Source organism: Gadus macrocephalus, chromosome 10 (assembly GCF_031168955.1).
Source record: "Gadus macrocephalus chromosome 10, ASM3116895v1".
Lineage (NCBI taxonomy): Eukaryota > Metazoa > Chordata > Actinopteri > Gadiformes > Gadidae > Gadus > Gadus macrocephalus.
The window spans coordinates 10,406,115-10,429,100 of record NC_082391.1 but is presented as its reverse complement, the minus strand read 5'-3'; the positions used below and the strand labels follow the sequence as shown (position 1 = coordinate 10,429,100).

The 22,986-nt window shown below is 49.1% G+C and overlaps 2 protein-coding genes across 3 annotated transcripts in view; both read right to left on the bottom strand.

The window, feature by feature from the left end:
- LOC132466300 (zinc finger protein ZFMSA12A-like) overlaps positions 1 to 22,986 on the bottom strand; it is a 119,983-nt gene that overhangs the window by 58,964 nt on the left and 38,033 nt on the right. The window lies entirely within an intron of this gene.
- The window catches only part of LOC132466319 (uncharacterized), a 123,022-nt gene continuing 103,467 nt past the window's right edge, over positions 3,432 to 22,986 (bottom strand). The window contains exon 2 of the mRNA XM_060063486.1: positions 3,432 to 3,712. The gene's annotated coding sequence lies outside the window, so the exon portion shown is untranslated. The remainder of the gene's footprint in view (positions 3,713 to 22,986) is intronic.

The window sequence follows — 22,986 nt, the reverse complement described above, 5'->3', positions numbered from 1 at the left end:
AGAAAGTAAGCAGTATGTTTTTGCTGACTCCAAAGGAATTTAGTTTCCTTAAGAGATACTTCCGCTGATGACACTTCCTAAGGATCTCTTCAGTGTTGGAGGAGAATTTCAACTGGTTGTCGAAGATGGTGCCCAGGTATTTATATTCCTCCACCAGCTCCACCGGCCTCCCGTGGATTGAGATGATGGATGCTGCGGCCAGCTCTCTCTGCCTCTTAGAAAAGGTCACCACCATCTCTTTGGTTTTACTCACGTTCATCTCAAGGCATGAGCTGTCGCACCACTCCACAAACTCCTGGAGAGCTCATCCATGCTGCTGTGAAGGACCTGAGAGCAGGGACAGGAGAACTGTGTCGTCTGCGTACTTCACCAGGTGACACTGAGGCTGTGTGGATCTGCAGTCATCTGTATAGAGGATGAAGAGCAGAGGTGAGAGCACACAGCCCTGAGGGGAGCCCGTCGAGGTGTGTCGGAGGTCGGAGAAGGTGTTGTTGACCCGGACTCTCTGTGACCTGTCGGTTAGAAAGTCCATTATCCACCGGATGAGCTGGTCGTCTAGATGGAAGTAGGAGGTGAGTTTGTTCGCCAGGATGTGGGGCTGTAGTGTATTGAATGCAGAGGAGAAGTCTATAAACAAGAGTCTGGCTGATGTGTTGGGTCGCTCCAGATGTTTGTGTACAGTGTCAATGATGAATGCTTTTGCGTCGTCCACACCTCTGCCTGCGCGGTAAGCATACTGTAGTGAGTCCATCAGGGTGTCGGTTACAGTGAGGATGTGTTTTTTAACAACCCTCTCCATGGCCTTCATCACCAGGGATGTGAGGGCCACAGGCCTGAGGTCGTTCAGAGTGTTGATGGTGCTTTTCTTTGGGATGGGGATGACTATAGAGTGTTTCCACAGCTGGGGGACTGTGCTAGTGTCCATGGATCTCTGAAACAGGGTTTGGAACACTCCCCCCAGCTGCTCAGCACAGAACCTCAGGACGCGGCCACTGATGTTGTCTGGGCCAGGAGAGCTGTTCTCCCTGGTCTTCCTGAGGGCTCTGACCACCTCCTCTGTTTTAAAGGTGAGAGTGGAGTCACCAGGTTTCAGTGTTGTTAATGTATCTGCCAGTTGGGTGGAGTTGTCAGTCTCAAACCTGGTGAAAAAGGAGTTGAGGTCGTTAGGGAGAGATGTAGAGCTACTACCCGCCACCTGGATGGTTTTGTGGTTGGTAGCAACGGTGTTAACAGCAGCCATGGTTTTGAGGCCCTGCCAGGCTGAGCGGAGGTTCCCCTGGATGAATTTTTCCTCAACCTTGTTCTTGTACTTCAGCTTAGCAGTTTTTATGGCGCGCTTAACTTCCCTGTTGACCTCCTTCTTTTCAGACTCTGAGCCAGTGAAGAAAAACCTTTTTTTCTTGTTAAGAATTTCCTTCAATTCTTTTGTAATCCAGGGCTTATTGTTTGGGAAGATGGTGACCGTTTTGGAGGGGATGATGTTGTCCACACAGAAGTTGATGTAAGATGAGACGGTGTCCACTTGTTCCTCCATGTCGTTTGAAGGGGTTAGGGGGTTATTCCAGTCAGTGGATTCAAAGCATCCTTGCAGCGCTTCGATGCTGTCGCTAGTCCACTGCTTGATGTTTTTAATAACCTTCTTTGCCCTCCTTATGACAGGTATGTAAGATGGAGCAAGCAGGATGGTGTCGTGGTCGGCAGTGCCAAGAGGGGGGAGGGCTATGGACCTGAAAGCATCTGGTACAGAGCCATAGCATTTATCCAGTGTCCTCCCACGGCGAGTGGTGCATGTTACATATTGTTGAAAGCCTTTGAGTGATTTATCAGTGGTTAAAATCACCCAGGATGAATTTTGGGGAGTCTGGTGAGATTTGTTCTAGTCTATTTAATGAGCTTTTGATGTGCTCAGTGGCAGTAACTGCGTTTGCTCTGGGGTGTATGTAAGCCAGGATGATAAAAAGTTGAGGAAACTCTCTGGGGAGGTAAAAGGGTCGTAGGGAGACAGCAAGGAGCTCGATGTCAGGGGTGCACAGTTTCTCTCTCACTACAACTGTGGAGCACCAGCGGGTGTTAACATAGAGACACACACCGCCACCATGTTGTTTACCGGTGCGCTCACTGTCCCGGTCGAGTCTGAGAGGGGGTGCGAAGCCATCAATATGCGTCGTGCTTTCTTCATCGTTCTTATTTAACCACGTTTCGGTGAAAGCAAGAATAGAGGCACTTCTGTATTCATGCATGTGGTTAACGTTGGCTTGTAACTCATCCATTTTGTTGCGGAGGGAGCGCACATTGGCCAAGATGATAGACGGAAGTGGCCGTTGTTTAAATTTCTCCCGTTTAAGCCTAGCTTTAATTCCTCCTTTTTTCTTGCCCCTTCTAGTTACCTTTTTTTGATTGTGTACGCTGGATGAATTTTTGCGGATTATTTAATCGGGAAAAGTATCCGTGGTGCAGGTGAGATGAGATGAGAGTCTGAGCTGCAGCAAAAAGTCTCTTGTGTAGGTGATTTTGCCGTCGGGAATATTGTTCCGATTTGCAGAAACAGACTCACAGATAATCCACATTTGAAGAATAGTCACATTTGAAGAATAGTCAAATTCTTCAAAAGAATAGTCCATATGAATGTGCGGATATCCAAGCCGGAAAAACAGTTAGAAAAACAGTTGGTCCTCCAAGGAGCTTATCCTCGGCCAGGTAGCGATTCAAAAACAAACAAACAGTGATACAAAGTATCACTGTTTACAATGATGTTTACAATGATGTTTACAGTGATACAAAGTACGCACCGCACAGGCAAATGGAAAAAAATCGTCCAGTATTTCTTTACACAATGCGTGAAGTAGGGTAAGAGACAAAAAGTAGGGTAAGAGACAAAAAACAAGGAAAAAAGCTGCTCTACGTGCTGACCGGTCAACCGCATGAGCAGTGACCATGGTAACTATATTGGTATGGTATGCGTATATATGTGTATATGCATCACCCATCTTGATATTGGTTCTGTTTTGTTTTTGTCCCTATTAACTATAAGCGTCTATTTATGCATTAGCACTTTGTATTTATTTATTGTATTTATTACATTGTTATTTTGTCCTGTGTCCTTCCACTGCGTCTATTTATGCATTAGCACTTTGTATTTATTTATTGTATTTATTACATTGTTATTTTGTCCTGTGTCCTTCCACTGCTGCTGCAACAAACAAATTTCTCCTACGGGGGATTAATAAAGTTATATCTTATCTTATCTTATCTTAGCTGCCAGTGAGATTCTGGAGATCTCTCCCCCGTGTTCCTGGTGTTATCGTCTGGTCCGCAAGGCCCGGAAGGAGTGGGAGGAGCCGGTGTGACGTATTACCCTCGGCTTCCTCACTTGTCTGTGGTGCTGCCTTCTGTGGCTAAAATATTTATTGCAGCCTTCAGTAAGGTCTTGTTCCCCTTGTGGCTATGTATAGTATTTACGGCTTATATGTTTGGTCCTACTTCCTAGTGGTTAAGTGAGGGAAATACAGCTTGTGTTCTTAAAATACGTAACAATCCCTCCTTGGTCATCTCAGATGACCATACAATAATATTTTAAATCATAAACACCATTTACCACACCGAAAACATAGTCAAAGTAGGATAAATCATCAACACCATCAACCGTGTGGGAACAACTCCATTAATAGAGAAAAAACACTACGCGTCCCCATAATACTGAAACGGCATTCACCTTGGTGGGTCTCATAGGAAATACAGGTCATTATTAACAATACAACAATGAACATATATCTTGTTATCATACAATCATATGGTCAAACAACACACAAACAAAAGTATCCATAGAAATCCTAAGCTAATACTTTTTGGTTATGTGCTACAAGGTCATACAATTTTCAACATGTGCAAAAGTAAAGTAAAAAATTAGTAGTCATAATAAAATTTAAAAAATTCAAGATTATTGATAGGCTAGCATGGATTTGGATGGTTCAGGTGATCTTCGCCTCTCCTGGAACCGTCACCTTATCGTGGTGGAGAGGTTTGCGTGTCCCTGTGAACCTGAGGGCTGTGTTGTCTGGAGCCTTGTGCTCCTGGTAGGGTCTCTCATGGCAGCGTGGTCTCAGGTGAGGGGCCAAAAATCCTCAATGAATAACGTAAGAAGAGGAGATGTGACCCGGCCCAGAGGAAGCCCGGGGCCCCCGTCTGGAGCCAGGCCCAGACGGAGGGCTCGATGGCGAGCGCCTGGTGGCCGGGTTTGCCACGGAGCCCGGTCGGGCACTGCCCGAACAAACTACGTGGCACCCCCCCTCTCTTCATCCCATGGGCCCACTACCTGTGGGAAGACCCGTTGGGGTCGGGTGCGCAGCCACATGGGTGGCAGCGAAGGTCAGGGGTCTCGACGGACCAGACCCGGGCGGCAGAAGCTGGCTCTGGGGACGTGGAACGTCACCTCGCTGTGGGGAAAGGAAGGGTTGGACTCTATTCTTCTCCGGAGTTGCCGAGGGCGTGAGGCGCCGGGCGGGTGTGGGGATACTCATAAATCCCCGGCTGAGCGCCGCGGTGTTGGAGTTTACCCCGGTAGACGAGAGGGTCGCCTCCCTGCGCCTAAGGGTTGTAGGGGGGAAAACTCAGACTGTTGTTTGTGCGTATGCACCAAACAGCAGCTCAGAGTACTCGGCCTTCTTGGAGACCCTGAATGGAGTCCTGTATGGGGCTCCAGTAGGGGACTCCGTAGTTCTGCTGGGTGACTTCAACGCCCACGTGGGCAACGATGGAGACACCTGGAGAGGCGTGGTGGGGAGGAACTGCCTCCCTGATCAAAACCCGAGCGGTCGTTTGTTATTGGACTTCTGTGCTAGTCATGGATTATCCATAACAAACACCATGTTCGAACATAAGGGTGCTCATAAGTGTACCTGGTACCAGAGTACCCTAGGCCGAAGATCAATGATCGATTTTGTGATCGTGTCATCTGATCTGAGGCCGCATGTTTTGGACACTCGGGTATAGAGAGGGGCGGAACTGTCAACCGACCACCATCTGGTTGTGAGTTGGATCAGGGAATGGGGGAAATTTCCGGATAAACCTGGTAAGCCCAAACGAGTAGTGCGGGTGAACTGGGAACGTCTGGAGGAGGCCCCCGTCCTAGGTATCTTCAACTCACACCTCCGGCTGAGTTTTTTGGGCATTCCTGTGGAGGTTGGGGGCATTGAGCCGGAGTGGGCGGTGTTCAAAGCCTCCATTGCTGAAGCTGCGGTGGCTAGCTGTGGCCTCAGGGTCTTAGGCTCCTCAAGGGGCGGTAACCCTCGGACACCGTGGTGGACACCGGTGGTCAGGGAAGCCGTCCGATTGAAGGAGGCCTTCCGGGATATGATATCCTGGAGGACTCCTGACTCGGTTGCAGGGTACCGACAGGCCCGAAGGGCTGCAGCTGCTGCCGTGTCGGAGGCTAAGCAGCGGGTGTGGGAGAAGTTCGGAGAGGCCATGGAGAAGGACTTTCGGTCGGCACCAAAGTGTTTCTGGAAGACTGTCCGGCACCTCAGGAGGGGGAAACGGGGAACCATCCAAGCTGTGTACAGTAAGGATGGGACTCCTTTGACCTCAACTGAGGAGGTCGTCGGACGTTGGAAGGAACACTTTGAGGAACTCCTGAATCCGAATAACACGCCCTCTATGTTGGAGGCAGAGCTCGAGGTTGATGGTGTTTCGTCGTCAATTTCCCTGGTGGAGGTCACTGAGGTAGTCAAACATCTCCGCAGTGGCAAAGCCCCAGGGATTGATGAGATCCAGCCAGAAATGCTAAAGGCTCTGGGTGTTGAGGGGCTGTCATGGTTGACACGCCTATTCAACATCGTATGGGAGTCGGGTACAGTGCCAAAGGAGTGGCAAACCGGGGTGGTGGTTCCCCTGTTCAAAAAGGGGGACCAGAGAGTGTGTGCCAATTACCGGGGTATCACACTTCTCAGCCTCCCTGGTAAAGTCTACTCCAAGGTGCTGGAAAGGAGGGTTCGGCCGATCGTCGAACCTCAGATTGAAGAGGAACAATGCGGTTTTCGCCCCGGACGTGGAACTACGGACCAGCTCTTCACTCTCGCAAGGATCCTGGAGGGGGCCTGGGAGTATGCCCATCCGGTCTACATGTGTTTTGTGGATCTGGAGAAGGCATATGACCGGGTCCCCCGGGAGAAACTGTGGGAGGTGCTGCGGGAGTATGGGGTAAGGGGGTCTATCCTCAGGGCCATCCAATCCCTGTACTCCCAAAGCGAGAGCTGTGTTCGCGTCCTCGGCAGCCAGTCAGTTTCGTTCTCAGTGGGTGCTGGTCTCCGCCAGGGCTGCGCCTTGTCACCAATCCTGTTTGTGATATACATGGACAGGATATCGAGGCGTTGTCGTGGTGGGGAGGGGTTGCAGTTCGGTGGTCTGAGGATCTCGTCACTGCTTTTTGCAGATGATGTGGTCCTCATTGGATCATCGGCCTGTGACCTTCAGCTCTCACTGGATCGGCTGGCGGCCGAGTGTGAAGCGGCTGGGATGAGGATCAGCAACACTAAATCTGAGGCCATGACTCTTAGCAGGAAACCGATGGATTGCTTAGTCCGGGTAGGAAATGAGTCCTTAGCCCAAGTGAAGGAGTTCAAGTACCTCGGGGTCATGTTCGCGAGTGAGGGTACTATGGAGCGTGAGATTGGCCGGAGAATCGGAGCAGCGGGGGCGGTATTGCGTTCGCTTTACCGCACCGTTGTAACGAAAAGAGAGCTGAGCCGCAAGGCAAAGCTCTCGATCTACCGGTCGATCTTCGTTCCTATCCTCACCTATGGTCAAGAGGGCTGGGTGATGACCGAAAGGACGAGATCGCGGGTACAAGCGGCCGAGATGAGTTTTCTCAGAAGGGTGGCTGGCGTCTCCCTTAGGGATAGGGTGAGAAGCTCAGCCATCCGTGAGGAACTCGGATTAGAGCCGCTGCTCCTTTACTTAGAAAGGAGTCAGCTGAGGTGGTTCGGGCATCTGGTAAGGATGCCCACTGGGCGCCTTTCTTGGGAGGTGTTTCAGGCACGTCCAGTGGGGAGGAGACCTCGGGGAAGACCCAGGACTAGGTGGAGAGATTATATCTCAACACTGGCCTGGGAACGCCTCGGGATCCCCCCGTCAGAGTTGGTCAATGTGGCCTGGGAAAGGGAAGTCTGGGGCCCCCTGCTTGAGCTGCTCCCCCCGCGACCCGACCCCGGATAAGCGGACGAAAATGAGATGAGATGGGGGAGAGGTGATCTTCGTGTATTGGTGCGCTGTTGCATGTGGGTGGTTTTGGACGTTGTTATTATCGCAGCCATTGTTTCTTCTGTCGCCGTCGGGGCCTGTAATTCATTAACCCAAGACTCGTCCCTCCTTGTCAAGGGCTCAGCTCACAGAGAGGTTACTTTTACATCATGGGAGCCTCCAAACAGGTTCTCCATCGTCGTCGTGTCAGCAACAGGTGGCCTGTAAACAACCGTCTCAAAGAAGATCAACAGTACCATTATCAATGCAGCGATACAGAAATAACGGATTGCACTCGCAACCAAGCAACACTACACAATAACAAACATAGCCTGGTATGGTTGTTTATGTGTTATTCAAGTAAATCCGGGATATTGATTATCTTATATACAGGCGCTTCCACTAGAATAGTATAGGTGTTGACTATTCTACGTATTACAGCTGGATAGGGTCGGGCCCCTCAGGTGATGTATCGTTCACTTTCATCGGATCATATCTGATCCCCATGTAAGCCTGAATGGCACTTGGCACTTCTGTAGCGCCCACTGCTGTGGAGATCCGCAGATGCAGTAGCCCTCGTGCAGAGGGAATACAACGGCAGCCGGTGACAATTAACACGGTCTCTGCATTTATTCCCGCGACGGGCACTTACTGGATCATGCCTTTCCACCTCCCAAACATATTCTCCATCCATCCTGTGAAAGGGTCATTAATGCCGGAGTTCTCTGCCAATTCTAACCTGAGGGATTGTAATCATGCCAGCGCCCTGGTCACCAGACACATCCGGAGCTGTGTTATTGGGGATAAAAGTACAACATGTTGTGCCTATCATCGCATTTACCCCTCCTTGCTCTGTCAATAACATATCCATATCTATATATATTCCTTTTAACCTTATCTGGTAAACTGTACAAACTGTTGCTGATTATGATACATGTAATTTATCCAAACAATATATATAAACTTTTTTTTTTTTTTTTATATATATGGTGGACAACCAAAACAGAACCGATTTAAATCCTGCCGTTATTTGATTTCCTCATGTGACTGTTACTCCTTGCTCGGCGGACGTAGTTTGTAGGCTCCGGGTGTGTCTGCATCTGGTTCTGGAACTTTTGTTTCTATTGTAGAAATACAAACTCATGTACAGCAGTTAGTTGTTCAAAAACATGTTTCCTTTAATTCTATTTTTAATTGTTCTAATGGAAGTCCATTATGGGACCCTTGAAATAAGCATGAATCTAACCGTAAGCATTACGTGCAAAGTTAGCTGTGTCAGAGTGATACACGGTACTCATCTTGCTTCTGGAAACATTGGACCTGAAAATTTTATGCGTTTCAAATATGTCTGTATTATAATTGATAATGCCTCATTTGTATTCCTTCATCTAACCAATTCTATTTAGTGCTTGTACAGATTTAAAATTTTTGTTTTGAGTGTCCCATTCCTTATTCTGAGCTGATTTCAACCTTCAACCTTGATTTAATATTCACACTACATCCCTCCTTGCGCATTGCTTCAGCCATGCGCATTAAATTAACTAATCCTAACACGGGGTAGTGCAACCAATGTCAGGGTGTGTGTGTTTCCCTGTGTTTCCCTCCTGTGTTGATTACTGTTCCCTCCCCTAATGTGTCTCAGCTGTTCCTCGTTGTGTTTGTTATTTAAGCCCTCGTCTTTCCTTTGTTCCTTGTGCTGTCATTGTGGTTGTCTGTGGTTGTTTGTGGTGGCTAGTCCTGCGTGTTCCCGAGTTCCCTGTTGTCTCCCGAGTTCCCTGTTGTCTCCCGAGTTCCCTGATTCCTGTGCCTTAGCCTTTAGGCGTGATTAAAGTGCCGTTTCCTGAAACCGTCTGCGTTTGGGTCCTACCTGCCTGCCTGCACCCGCAGTTCCTTAACAACCAAGTTGAAGTTCCTTTCCTTAATCATCTGTACATAAACCAATTTATTGTGAAGACAAATGAAGACCAGTACATACAAAACCAAAGGTCGATAGTGGTGGCTCTATGCAGCCGTCTTTAGACCACGCTGTTCTTAAATGCAGTAAACCGTAAATGTTTCATGAGTCATTAACCTGTGTGCCGTAACTTATCAGAGTAAAAAAAATATCAGACTATGAAACGTTGACTTGTATCAAAGCGTTACAGCAGTAGCAGTGGCATTTGAAAGGTGAACCCACTACTTCTGAATCTAAATTATGAACCTAGCCTATATTGTCCCTTCCCAGCAGATGTATCGCTAATCCATTTCTTATCTATAAACCCAAAAAGATGAAAAAAGGGAAATAATGTTAAAATTTGCATGTTCAATATCACTTCTTTGTAACCGTATCTGAACAGTTACCTTCATTATACTACCCGATTGTCCTACACTAACTATGTATATTGGATGACCTAATCTTCAATATTCTACGTATTGTCCGCATTTGATGTTGTCCACACTTTGATTCACTCCTATGTACATTGCATACCACATCAAACGTGTATACGCCTTATTCTCTGCCTTTTGCATACCACATCAAACTTGCATATGCTTTAGCAAAGTGAAGTAAAGTAAAACGCAGTTTTATCTTTACTTATTTATAGCTATACATGTCCCGGACACGTCCATTACTATTTCCAAAACAGTTTTTTTTGCTACGCAGGTCCCAGACCTAACTATACCATTTCATGAACAGTATTTATTATTATAATTATCTAGTTTTTTGTTGGTCAACATCAAATCAATACATTAATTCAACCTTTTAATCCTGACCCACTTGAATTCTCCCCGAAGGACCCCGTGATTGTGAACTCTCCCGGAGCCTCCCCATGAGCTCCACCGTCACCACTCCAGAACCCGCAGGAACGATCAGTCAGTCGACGTGGGCTTGGAGGCTCCCAAGGAGTGCCACAATCCAACGTCTGACACCAAGTCTATGGGGGAATTTTGAGCCAGGGCAATTAAAACTGTCTAAACTAGGTAGAATAAGAGTCATCCGAACTCACAACAATTATGCACATCTGGGTATTAAATATAGGGTGATATTCTAAAACAAAACAAAAACAGAACCTAAAAGAAAAATTCAGAAGTTATTGGTTGAACCAAATGTTATTGCAAGTTAATTATAATGAACCATTTTGTAATTATCTTATAGTTTTATATGTGGCATGCTTTCAATATCCCCTCGTGTATGTAACAGTCGAGTAACCTCCATTATCTTGGTGGCTCTGACACACACGAGAGGACATTCACACATGGTATATGTATCCACCATTTGTTTTCATTTTATATTTTTACTTATTTTTATTTTCATTTTATTTTTATCTTTATATGCACATTCGTAAGAAAAGCACGAACGAAGATGCATCATAACATGCATCAACAGACCTAAAAATAAGCATATTATTCAACAATCTGAGTCCTCAGATGGGATTTCTCCCTGCGGAGCCCTTCATTTTCTAAAGGGTCCGCAGATAGGTCCGTTGAGTGGCTAGGAGTTCTTACACATTCAGAAGTGTTGCTGAGGGCAGCTGCCTCACAACAAACCAAAAGCCTTTGTTAACCATATGGTTACCCAAGTTATCATTCCTTAAGATGTCATAAATATGGGGTTGGCCGTTCCTTATCACTTGCGTCTCTGCGCTTCTCTGGGGATCAAGGATAACAGGCCCAAACCAACACAGGATAACAAAGGAACAGAGTGAGAACTGATTTCCACTAACCTCAAAGGATTACATTTTAAACGACCCTGCAGAATAACAGGGTGACAAGACCACATGGGAAAACACAAACATACAAAACTTAAATTTGAACATTAACAAAATATCTTAATATTAAAAAAAAAAAAAATCAATATTAGGCATCATACTTCTGTTGTTACCGGAACGCTGTCAGTCGGGGTTCAGTTTGGGACAGTTGGGGTTATGTTATGGCTGTGCAATTCGGTTGACCATTAAGCTGGTTGTGATATATTGTAATAATCGAGTTTCCACTGTCTACATAGCCCGTCGTGTTGTAGGAGATTGCAATGAAATGGAGACGGAGACTTGATTGCCGGTGAAAAACACGAGAAGGATTTATTTCCCCAAACACAGCAACCCGCACAGCCAGAGGTGCGTTCCTTAAGACATGCGTCGTACCACCCAGGTGGGTCCCACGCCCCCTTCCCTTAAAGGGGGCACGCACCATACAACATACACAGTGAATTACGATACCGCTACAGACGCCCCCCCAGAATTCACACTTCCGAACAGTCAAGGCCAACGGGAAGGAGCCCTGAGCACCCGCCCGAAACGACTCAGCGGAACCGGTGTGGGGGCCGAGGGGCCCACAGCAGGCAGCACAGGAGTCATGAGGCGGTGTGGCTTGGAAACCGGAGGACGACCCCGCCGCGGGGGCAGAGCCAACCCCACGGGCTGGTCCAGATCCAGCTGGGCCGGCTTGAGGCGATCGACCGAAATGTAGTCAGGCCTGCCCCCAATGTCTACCAAGAAGGCCTTGTCACCGGCCTCCAGGACGCGAAATGGACCGTCGTAGGGAGGACGGAAAGGGCCCCGATGGGCATCATGGCGGATGAACACATACCCCGCCGTCCGCAGGCTGGGCGGCACACAAGCCTTCGGGAGGCCGTGCTGCGAGGTGGGCACCGGCGTGAAACCCCGGACCCTGTCCTGGAGCGAGGTCCGCTCCTGGGCCGCCGACCAGGGAGCTGTGGCGGTGGGGATGAAATCCCCAGGAACCCGTAGTGGCTGCCCGTAAACCAGCTCGGCCGACGAAGCCCGCAGGTCCTCCTTAGGGGAAGTCCGGAGGCCCAACATGACCCAGGGGAGCCTATCGACCCAACCGTCATCCGTAAGGCTGGCCCGGAGTGCAGCTTTCAAGGAGCGATGAAACCGCTCACACAACCCATTAGCCTGTGGGTGATAAGCGGTTGTTCGATGGAGCCGCACACCCAGGCCCCCGGCGACCGCATTCCACAGCTCGGAAGTGAACTGAGGTCCCCTATCAGAGGAGACATCAGAAGGGGGGCCAAACCGGGTGACCCAGGTGCCTATGAACGCCCGGGCCACGTCAGAGGTCGTAGTGGATGCCAGCGGGACAGCCTCCGGCCAGCGGGTGGTCCTGTCCACCATCGTCAGGAGGTAGCTGAACCCTTGAGAGGGTGGCAGGGGCCCCACCAGGTCCACATGCATGTGGTCGAACCGCCGCTCCGGTACTGAAAAATGCGCCAGTGGAGCAGTCACATGCCGATGCACCTTGGCTCGCTGGCAAACCACGCAGGCCCGAGCCCAGTCCCGAATGTCCTTCTTAAGGCCATGCTAGACAAACTTCCCGGCCACCAGCTGCTGCGATGTCCTTCGCCCAGGATGGGCAAGGCCGTGCACGGCATCGAAAACCTGACGCCTCCAACTGCCGGGCACGACCGGCCTTGGCTGTCCAGTGGAGACGTCACACAGGAGCGTGGCACCGACGTTGTCGTACTTGATGTCCTCCAATTTGAGTCCCGTGACAGCTGTCCTCAGAGCCTGGACCTCCGGGTCGGAGGCCTGATCACCTGCCATGCTGGTGTAGTCGATTCCCAGGTGGACAGCTCCTGCGATGGCCCGGGAGAGGCAAGCAGCCACGTGATTGTCCTTACCCGCCACATGGCGGATGTCCGTTGTAAACTCTGAGATGTAGGCCAGCTGGCGCTGCTGACTGGCAGACCACGGCTCCGAAACCTTCGCCATCGCGAACGTCAATGGCTTGTGGTCCACGAAAACGGAGAATGGCCGAGCCTTCAACAGGAAACGGAAATGCCTAATGGCGAGGTAAAGGCCGAGGAGCTCTCGATCGAAGGTGCTATATTTCCGTTCGCAGGGGCGGAGCTGCCGGCTGAAGAATGCCAGCGGCTGCCAGACGCCGTTCACCAACTGCTCATGCACGGCACCAACAGCCTAGTCCGAAGCGTCGGTGGTCAGGGCAATCAGCGCCGCAGGCAAAGGGTGCGCCAGCATAGTCGCCTCGGCCAATGCCCGTTTAGTGTCCCCAAAGGCCGCCTCTCTCTCAGCGGTCCAGTGAATAATATGCTTCGTGGTCTTACCCTTGAGTGCCTCATACAGGGGCCGCATGAGCCGGGCCGCACGGGGAACAAAACGGTGATAAAAGTTCACCATCCCCAAAAACTCCTGCAGGGCTCGAACAGTAAGAGGGCGCTGGAAGTCCGCCACTGCAGCCACCTTCGAGGGCAGGGGAACAGCTCCCTCCTTGGTGATGCGGTGGCCCAGGAAGTCAATGGCGATCCGGCCTAATTGGCACTTGGCCGGATTGACAATCAGGCCATGCTGGCTGAGCCGCTCGAAGAGTGTTCGCAGATGCTTCATGTGCTCGGCCGTGGAGGCGCTGGCGATCAGAATGTCATCCAGGTAAACAAACAGGAATGGCAGGTCCCGCAGCACGGTGTCCATCAGGCGCTGAAAGGCCTGGGCTGCGTTCTTCAGGCAGAACGGCATCCGTAAAAACTCAAATAGTCCAAACTGAGTGATCACCGCCGTCTTCGGGACGTCCTGCGGCTGGACGGGCACCTGGTGATAGCCCCAAACAAGGTCCACCTTGGAGAACACTACCGCACCGGCCAGGCGGGCAGAAAAGTCCTGGATGTGGGGAATCGGATAGCGGTCGGGCACCGTAATGTCATTGAGCCGGCGGTAATCCCCACATGGACGCCACCCACCGCCAGGCTTTGAGACGATGTGGAGCGGGGAAGCCCAGGGGCTGTCTGATCGCCGGACAATTCCAAGACGCTCCAGGGTGTCAAACTCAGACCTAGCAATGGCGAGCTTAGCAGAGTCGAGGCGCCGGGCCCTGGCGTAGACCGGTGGGCCAGTGGTCGCGATGTGATGCTCCACTCCGTGCTTGGTGGCGGCAGCTGAGAACGTGGGCTCCGTAAGCTCCGGGAATTCCGCGAGGAGGGGGGAAAACACATCGGAGGGTGAGAGTGCGCCCGACAGCTTCGTCGTGCCCAAGCCACTGAGCTCACATGCCAGGGAGCTAAAAGTCTCAGCACTTATCAAGCGCCGGTTCATCACATCCACCAAAAGGCCATTGGCGCAGAGGAAATCGGCGGCGAGGAGGGGTGTGGACACCTCCGCGGTGACAAAATCCCAGCCGAAACGCTGACCCCCGAAACATAAAGAAACAGTCCTAGTCCCAAAGGTGCGGATGGGGCTGCCGTTGGCGGCCTCCAGGGCGGGGCCGTGGCCGCCCCCTATTCTGCCCGCGTCAATGCGTGACGCGGGCAGAACGCTCACCTGGGCCCCCGTGTCACACAGGAACCGTCGCCCAGAGCCTGCGTCTGTGATGAACAACAGACCCCCAGAACGGCCGACACACACGGCAGCTAGCGAGTGCCGGCCCGTGCATTTCCCGATGCCACGAAACTGCACGGGGGGCGGCACCTCCTAGCTTTGGGTCCATACAGGGCGTGGAAATAGCACAGGCCTGCAGACTGCTGTGGCTGTCGTCGTGTCGCCGCGGCCACAGCGATGGTGTCCGTCATCTCCAGGTCGCCAGTGGTGTGAGCCAATACGGCTGTGCAGCGCTCACGCCCGGGGGCGAAAAAACGATCCGCCTCCCTAGCCAGAGCCCGAAAGTCTGTGGTGTCGCTGTTGGCTAGAGCTGCCCTGACACGCACTGGCAGCTGCTGCATAAATAAAGGCCGAAACAAAAAACAAGGCCTATTACTCCCCAGGAGATTGAGCATGTGATCCATGAGCTCCGATGGTTTGGAGTCCCCGAGGCCATTCAATGCCAGAAGCTGCTCGCCCCATTTCAGTCTCCGACAAACAGAATGTCTCCATCAGGAACCCCTTTAGCAATGCATACTTCCCACGGGCCGGGGGGTCCTCGAGAATATACATCGCTCTGGCCGCCGTCGAGCCACCAAGCGCGGAGACTACATAATAAAACTTGGTTTCATCCGCAGTAATCCCCTTCAGCGCGAACTGCGCCTCCGCTTGCGCGAACCAGACCCGCGACTGCCGTTCCCAAAACTCCGGGAGCTTCAGGGAGACTGCCATCACCGGAGCAGCAGCCACGGAACCTTCCGCCGAATCCAACTCCATAGCCCAATCTCCGATCTGCGCGTCCTCGCTCTTCCAGTGCATAGAACAATAATCCGGTAAAACGTCCGGAAACTGTCAGGGTCACCAATGTAGGAGATTGCAATGAAATGGAGACGGAGACTTGATTGCCGGTGAAAAACACGAGAAGGATTTATTTCCCCAAACATAGCAACCCGCACAGCCAGAGGTGCGTTCCTTAAGACATGCGTCGTACCACCCAGGTGGGTCCCACGCCCCCTTCCCTTAAAGGGGGCACGCACCATACAACATACACAGTGAATTACGATACCGCTACAGTGTAATGAAAAACGTAACACGTGTATTGTCAATCATAATTAGGATGTATTATTGATTACATTTTATTGTACTGATGTAATTTAATTGTAAATATTGCCAATTATTAACCATAGATTACGTGAAGACTTTTATTAAAATATCGTTATTTTCATAATTTGTAAGGAAATATATATTTTATTCTTTCTTATTTTGGTACTTTGGACCTCGTCAGGTCTGTTGAACTATGCATTTCTACCGCTTGTCCTCAGGATCCTCTATTGGGGGGGACTCTTCCGCTCTCCTACGAGGCAGGTTATCCCAGAATTCTCCTAATAAGAATCCCCAGGCCTGGATAATCCCCGGACTTCTGTGGACGAGCGGTATGCATGCTATGGACAACTTTAAAGGCTAACCGTTCATGATGTGGAGTCTAGATAATTATTCCTATCTTAAGATCACCGTGTAACTGTCGTACAGGGATCTGGTTTGATGTAAGACCCCTGGGTTGGTGTCCTTTTGTAGGACTTCTTTCGGTTTTGGAATCCGGCTTTCCTAATTATTGAATAGAAGATAATGCATGCATATTGTATAGTTTGTATCTAGGCAACAAACGGAGAGGACGCTGGCGCTGTCTGTTCGCCGCTTTTCCAAGCAATTTTTGGGCCAATTTTGGCCAATTTTACTTAAAAAGTGATTTTTTGTTGACATATTATCTCTACTTGGTTCCCTGCAAGCTACATCAGCGACGAAAAGCAAGCTTATGGACTGTCTTTAGTTGTTCCAGTGTTATTGTGTTATTGTGAAGAGCCGTGTAGCTCACTTGTTATTTTGGTTTCCCTAGTAACGGCTAAAAACAAGTAGCCGATGTGACATTTTCCTGGTCACTGCTGGCGTTTTTTTTTCCCGGCGATCCTGGTGAGGAATATGCCCTGGTCAACCTGCTAAGCTGTCTCTACTGTCTCGTGGATTTTCTACACTGCCTCCCAGCTCTTCCCCAGATGCGTCGGGTCCGTACCTAGCTGCTAACAGGCAAACATCACTCAACATCAGGTTCGATGTTGACGTACTTCGCCCAACAGCTGCTGAAGTACAACAATCGCTCCATCCCACCCTGTATTTCCACCATTAAGCAGCTAGGACTATTGCGTAGACCTCGATATATCCACAGAGGCTCAGGGAGAAACTTTATTTATGGTCAGCCTGCCGGCTTCATCACATCCATTAGGTCCGCTGAGACGGCTGAGGGCAAAAGACGTAACATCGCGAGATCCCCGCACTCCCGGCTGGATAGATTTCATGGAGTGGATTCCAACCTGCGCGGAGTGGATTTTAAGGCTCTGCGACCTGTACAGAGAATAACTCCACAGTCACTGGTTAAATTTGAACTTTTCAACACTCAATCCTTGAATAATAAATCCAGCTTGATTGAAGAACATATCAGGGAAAAAGGACTTGACTTCATGTGTCTAACAGAAACCTGGCACCAGCCAGAGGTTTACTCTGCCCTAAACGAAGCCTGTCCCCCAGGCTACAGTTACTTGGAGGCAGCCCGCAGAACTGGACGCGGTGGTGGCCTAGCTGTCATCCACAAACAGGACCTGGAGTTGTCCCCCATGGTGCTGCCTACAACTTCCTCCTTTGAATGTCTTGCATTCACATTCAAGCCCCCCCATCCCATGACTGTTCTACTCATATACAGGCCCCCTAAACCCAACTCTGCTTTCATCCCGGAAATGTCTGATCTCCTCACAACACTCTGTACTACCTCTGCCAATACCATCATTCTGGGTGATTTAAATATTCATGTTGACACCCCCTCATGCCAGCCCGCTGCTGATTTTCTTCAGCTGCTAGACTCCCTCAACCTACAACAACATGTTGATGCCCCCACACACTCCAGAGGACACACAATTGACCTGGTCATCTCAAACTCCGCCCCCATCAGCAACCTACAGGTCTATGATCTTGGCGTCTCGGATCACAGAGTTGTGTCAATGGAGCTCCCTTTTCCTTCCTCCCACACCAAACCAAAGCGGCAGATCCACTTCAGGAATGTGAAAAATATCAACATGGATGCCCTGGCCCTGGACCTTCAACATCTCTCCTCTGGCTCAACTGACTCCCTCTCTGTTGCTGACTCAGTTGACTTATACAACCAGTCCCTGAGCAGTCTCCTGGATCTCCACGCCCCCTTAACATCGAGGTCAGTCTCCTTCTCGCGCTCCGCACCCTGGTACACCAGTGAACTACGTACAATGAAGGCTGCTGGGCGTGTCCTTGAGCGGCGACTCAAGGCCTCTGGTCTGACCGTTCACAAACAGGCATACAGGGAACACAGGAGGGCATATGCTGAAGCCCTGAATAATGCACGGTCCAGGTTCTATTCCGCAATAATCAACAATAGCCCTGGTAACTCCAAACAGCTCTTTTCAACTGTCCATCACCTTCTCAAACCCCCTTTACCATCCCAATCTGATGTCACCACGGAGAGGTGCAACATGCACATCAACTTTTTTAAACAAAAAGTGAATAACATCCGCTCACACCTCTCCATCACTACTGCCCTGCCCCTTCAAACTGCTGACCCACCGATTGACTCTGTCCAGACCCTCTGCTCCTTCTCCAGCATCACAAAGGAAGAGGTGGAGGACGTCATCAGGAAAATGAAGCCATCCACCTGTGCACTAGACCCCTTCCCTACAGCTCTGCTGAAGGCCAACATCTCTGCTGTCTCTCCACTCATCACCAATATCATTAACCACTCCCTCCTGGCCGGCCATATCCCATCTGCATTAAAAACTGCTGTCATCAGACCAACATTAAAAAAAACCTACCCTTGATCCAGAAGTCCTCTCCAACTACAGGCCCATCTCAAATCTCCCATTTCTGTCAAAAGTTCTGGAAAAAACAGTTGCAGCACAACTCCAGGATCACCTCATACAACATCACTTGTTTGAAAAATTCCAGTCTGGTTTCCGCTATGGCCACAGTACAGAAACAGCCTTGTTCAGGGTCACAAATGACCTCCTGATGGCAGCAGACACCGTCTCCCCATCTCTCCTCATCCTCCTGGACTTAACAGCTGCTTTTGATACGGTTGACCACAATATTCTCCTTCACCGCCTGCAATACACCATTGGACTATCAGGAAATGTAAAGAACTGGTTCACCTCGTACCTCACTGACAGAACTGAGCACGTTGCCCTGGGCAAATCACACACCAACAACGTCACCTGCGGTGTCCCCCAGGGCTCGGTGTTGGGCCCCACACTGTTCACACTGTACATGCTCCCCCTGGGTAGTGTCATTAGCAGGCATGGCTTGTCTTACCACTGCTATGCTGATGATACACAGCTCTACATCAGGACAACCCCCACTTCTTCTGCCCCTCTGCCAACATCCACACTGACCACCTGCCTGGAGGAGATAGAGGCGTGGATGAAGCTCAACTTCCTACAACTTAACAGCCAGAAAACGGAAGCCATCCTTGTTGGCACGCCGCATCAGCTCCGCTCCCCCACCATCACCAATATCACCTTCTCTGGCAAAAACGTCCCCCTTTCCACATCCGTCACCAACCTCGGTGTTAAAATGGACCCACAACTTAATTTTGACACCCACATCAAACACCTCTGTAAGACAGCTTTATACCACCTCAGGAACATCGCCAAACTCCGCCAATCACTCACCCTGGCTGATGCAGAGAAGCTCTACCATGCCTTTGTCTCCTCCAGGTTGGACTACTGCAATGCACTCCTCATTGGGATCCCTGGCAAGAGCATCCAGAGGCTCCAATACATTCAAAACAGTGCTGCCAGGGTCCTGATGAGGGTGCGCAAGCATGACCACATCACCCCCATCCTGAAATCACTGCACTGGCTCCCTGTCTCACTCAGAATTGAGTACAAGGTCTCCCTCCTCACCCACCAGTGCCTTCACGGACTTGCCCCCCTCTACCTCCAGGAACTCCTCACCCCCCCGACAAACTCACGTACACTCCGTTCAGGATCCACTCACACCCTCCAAACCCGACATACGAAGCTGTGCACCATGGGTGATCGGGCCTTTTCTGCTGCTGCCCCTAGACTATGGAACGCCCTCCCTGACCACCTGAGGGCTCCACAGACTACAGCTCTTTTTAAACGGAACCTCAAAACCCATCTCTTTAAAAGAGCATTCAGCTAAACTTTCTTTGAGGTTCCCCCTTTTTTTTAATAGTTTTTTGGTATTTTTTTCTCTGAAGCACTTTGAGATTCTTGAATATAAAGTGCAGTATAAATAAAATTTATTATTATTATTATTATTATTGGTGGTACGATATTATATCTATTACAATCGCTCCAATGGAAGCAATAGTTGACCTTTGAACATCTCACGCAGTGTTATTCTGTTTATTTGTATATTTAGCTGATTACTGCAGAATTTGACCCATGTAGATTTAATATTCGCAAAATATGTATTGTAATTGTGGCTACAGCAGTTGAGCTAACTCCCTCCTTGGGCACCGTTTAAAACCATGTACTAATTAACCATCTATTAATTAGACATATTATTCTAGCAGTTGAACCCCGTGTCTATTTGAACCAGCCTGGTTCTCTACCTGTCTTGCTACACAAAACACATGAAAATAGACAGAAGGGCTCAGCAACCTGGAAAAAATAATAATTACTGTTAGTGTTTGGCCTTCGTTCCTGCTTATACTGCAATTTCCTGGAGAGAGAGAGGATTAAGATCAATGCACAGAAGTTAAATGATGATTGTGGGCAACTGATCGTGTCTGTTTTGCCACCTCCTGAAGAGAAAAGAGAATTAAGATTAATGCACAGAAGTAAAATGATGATCGTGGGCAACTGTTGTGTAGTCACTCCTTGATTAGAAAAGAGAATATTTGTAGCAATGTAAACAATTAAAATGATGAATGTCGGGCATCCATTACTGCTCGGGTTGCAAAGGCCTGACGAGAAAAGAGAACAAATTTAGTACAAATACAAAACATTTATAGATCGTTTAAACTATTAATGTTGGTGAATCAAAAAACATTGATTACAACCTACACAAATACTTGTGTGTGCGATATTAACAAGGGACTGGCTTTCCGTATTTCAGCACCCAGACACACAGACCCCCAAATATACAAACAAATATGCTAAATTTACATTCTGGTTCCAACACATGACTAGGTGTTAGGAGTGGGAGGGGGCAAAGGGGAGAAAGAACAATAAGATAAGACTTCCATTTAACTGACAATAGGAAGGGGTTTAGCCTCCTTCTTTAAGCAATATGAATAAGGGAGTGTGGGAAGAGAGCGTTTGAAGGTACAGCCTAGGTGTGTTCCTCTTTAAGTTGCAGGGCTGTGTGATCTGCGGGGAAATCAATAGGTCTTTGTCTATCAAGTTGATGTGGCATAGGGGTTGTATAGAAATATATTAGATCCCTCTGATTCAGTATGAATGTTAAAGTCAAGAGCGGTTTTGAACGGCTGTTTAATGCGTTACCCTATTGTTGCAAGGCAAATTTGGTCTCATCTGGTGGGGGCAGACAATTAAGGGGATTCTTGAGCTGGATGGGGGGAAAACAGTAGATCGGCTTCTTGGAAAGCAGGGGGTTGTCCAGTTGGGACTTATAATAGTTATATTCTTGTGGTGCAGTTGGAGATGTTGAGATGTAATTGCGAATAATCTCGTGTTAACGAGTAGGGGGCACTACCAAGGACTACAAATATGGCGGAGGGGCAAACTACATACGTATCAGCCGACTACAGAAACTTCTCTGAGTTCTATCTGTCTGGCTGAAAACTGTGGTACCTTATGGCATAAGGCTACCACTTAACCGCATTTTGCGCTCTCAGTACACTCTTTCTCCGCGCTGTGTGTACATGTATATATACATAAATAGTCCTATGTGATCCTCGGATGAAAAGGGGAACTACAAACAGAAGTTATCGTTGGTTTTAAACAGCCACAGAGAGAGAGAGAGAGAGAGAGAGAGAGAGAGAGAGAGAGAGAGAGAGAGAGAGAGAGAGAGAGAGAGAGAGAGAGAGAGAGGTGTCGTGGGAGGGGTGGGGGGTGGTCTTTACGTGGAGGTTCAGGCGGGAGGAAGAGACGAGGAGGAGATCCATGAAAGGGGATCGGCGGGAGGGGAGAGGGGGGGTTGGATTCACTACCAAGAACTACAAATATGGCGGCTGGGCAAACTACATACGTATCAGCCGACTACAGAAACTTCTCAGAGTTCTATCTGTCCGGCTGAAAACTGTGGTACCTTATAGCATAAGGCTACCACTTAACCGCAATTTGTGTTCTCAGTACACTCTGTTTCTGCGCTGTGTGTACATTTATATATACACAGATAGTCCTATGAGATCCTCGGATGAAAAGGGGAACTACAAATAGAAGTTATCGTTGTTAAAAATAGCGTCAGAGAGAGAGAGATGTGTTGTGGGAAAGGCTGAGGGTTGGTCTTTACGTGGAGGTTTTGCTGGAGGAAGACTGGTGGTGGGGGGTTCATTAAGACAGTGGAGGAGGAGAAGCGGAGAGAGACGGGGTTGGAGAGAGAGAGAGATGGAAGGCCAGTGAGGGGACGGGGTGTTAGACTGGGCCTGGAGGGGGGTGGTGGGGACTTTTACGAGTGTAAAGGGTTAGGAGGGACTCGTAGATTAATAATTTGCGTCTTCAATAACAAAAATGTCAACAGACTTGGATGTAAAATGTAAGCATGCAGTCTTGAATGGTATTAGCGGATCAGCAGATAGGATGGTATTTACTTTGAACGTCCGCAATGGAGCTACTGCTTAGGAACACAGACCATGCCGGTCTCAGGAAAGTTCAGAAGAATGGGAGAAGTGAAAGATAATAATGATTGGAACTCTCGTTAATGTTCTATTGTGGCTCGAACTTCACAGAGACCGATATTGGAGGATCTTACCTTGCACCCATAATCATGAACAATCGTTAACGACGAGTACTCAAAACGACGCCAGAGTAGGGCATAAAGACAAAGCTATTCTGTGGGGGGGGGGGGCTTTGTAACGCAGATGGGAAGGTGTCTTCATGAGGGGGATGAGGGAGGGCCTACATTGAGACAGGCAGGCAGACAGACAGAGAGAGAAAGAGAGAGGAACAGGGAGAGTTACAAGATTGTACAGCGTATAATTACTTTTTTACAGTTTTATTACAGTTTCAATGTTCCATATTGAAACTGTGGAACAACCTTCTTGTATGTTGCACAAAAGTAATATGTCTGTACAAACAAAATGGATTTACAGATATTACCACATGTATGCATAAATATTATTCTCCCAAAGATGTTGAATGCTTTTAGTCATTACTGATGGTTTCCAACTTATTGCTATGGATTTAATGAGACGTAGAGGATTAGGGCACTTAATGAGCGTGCT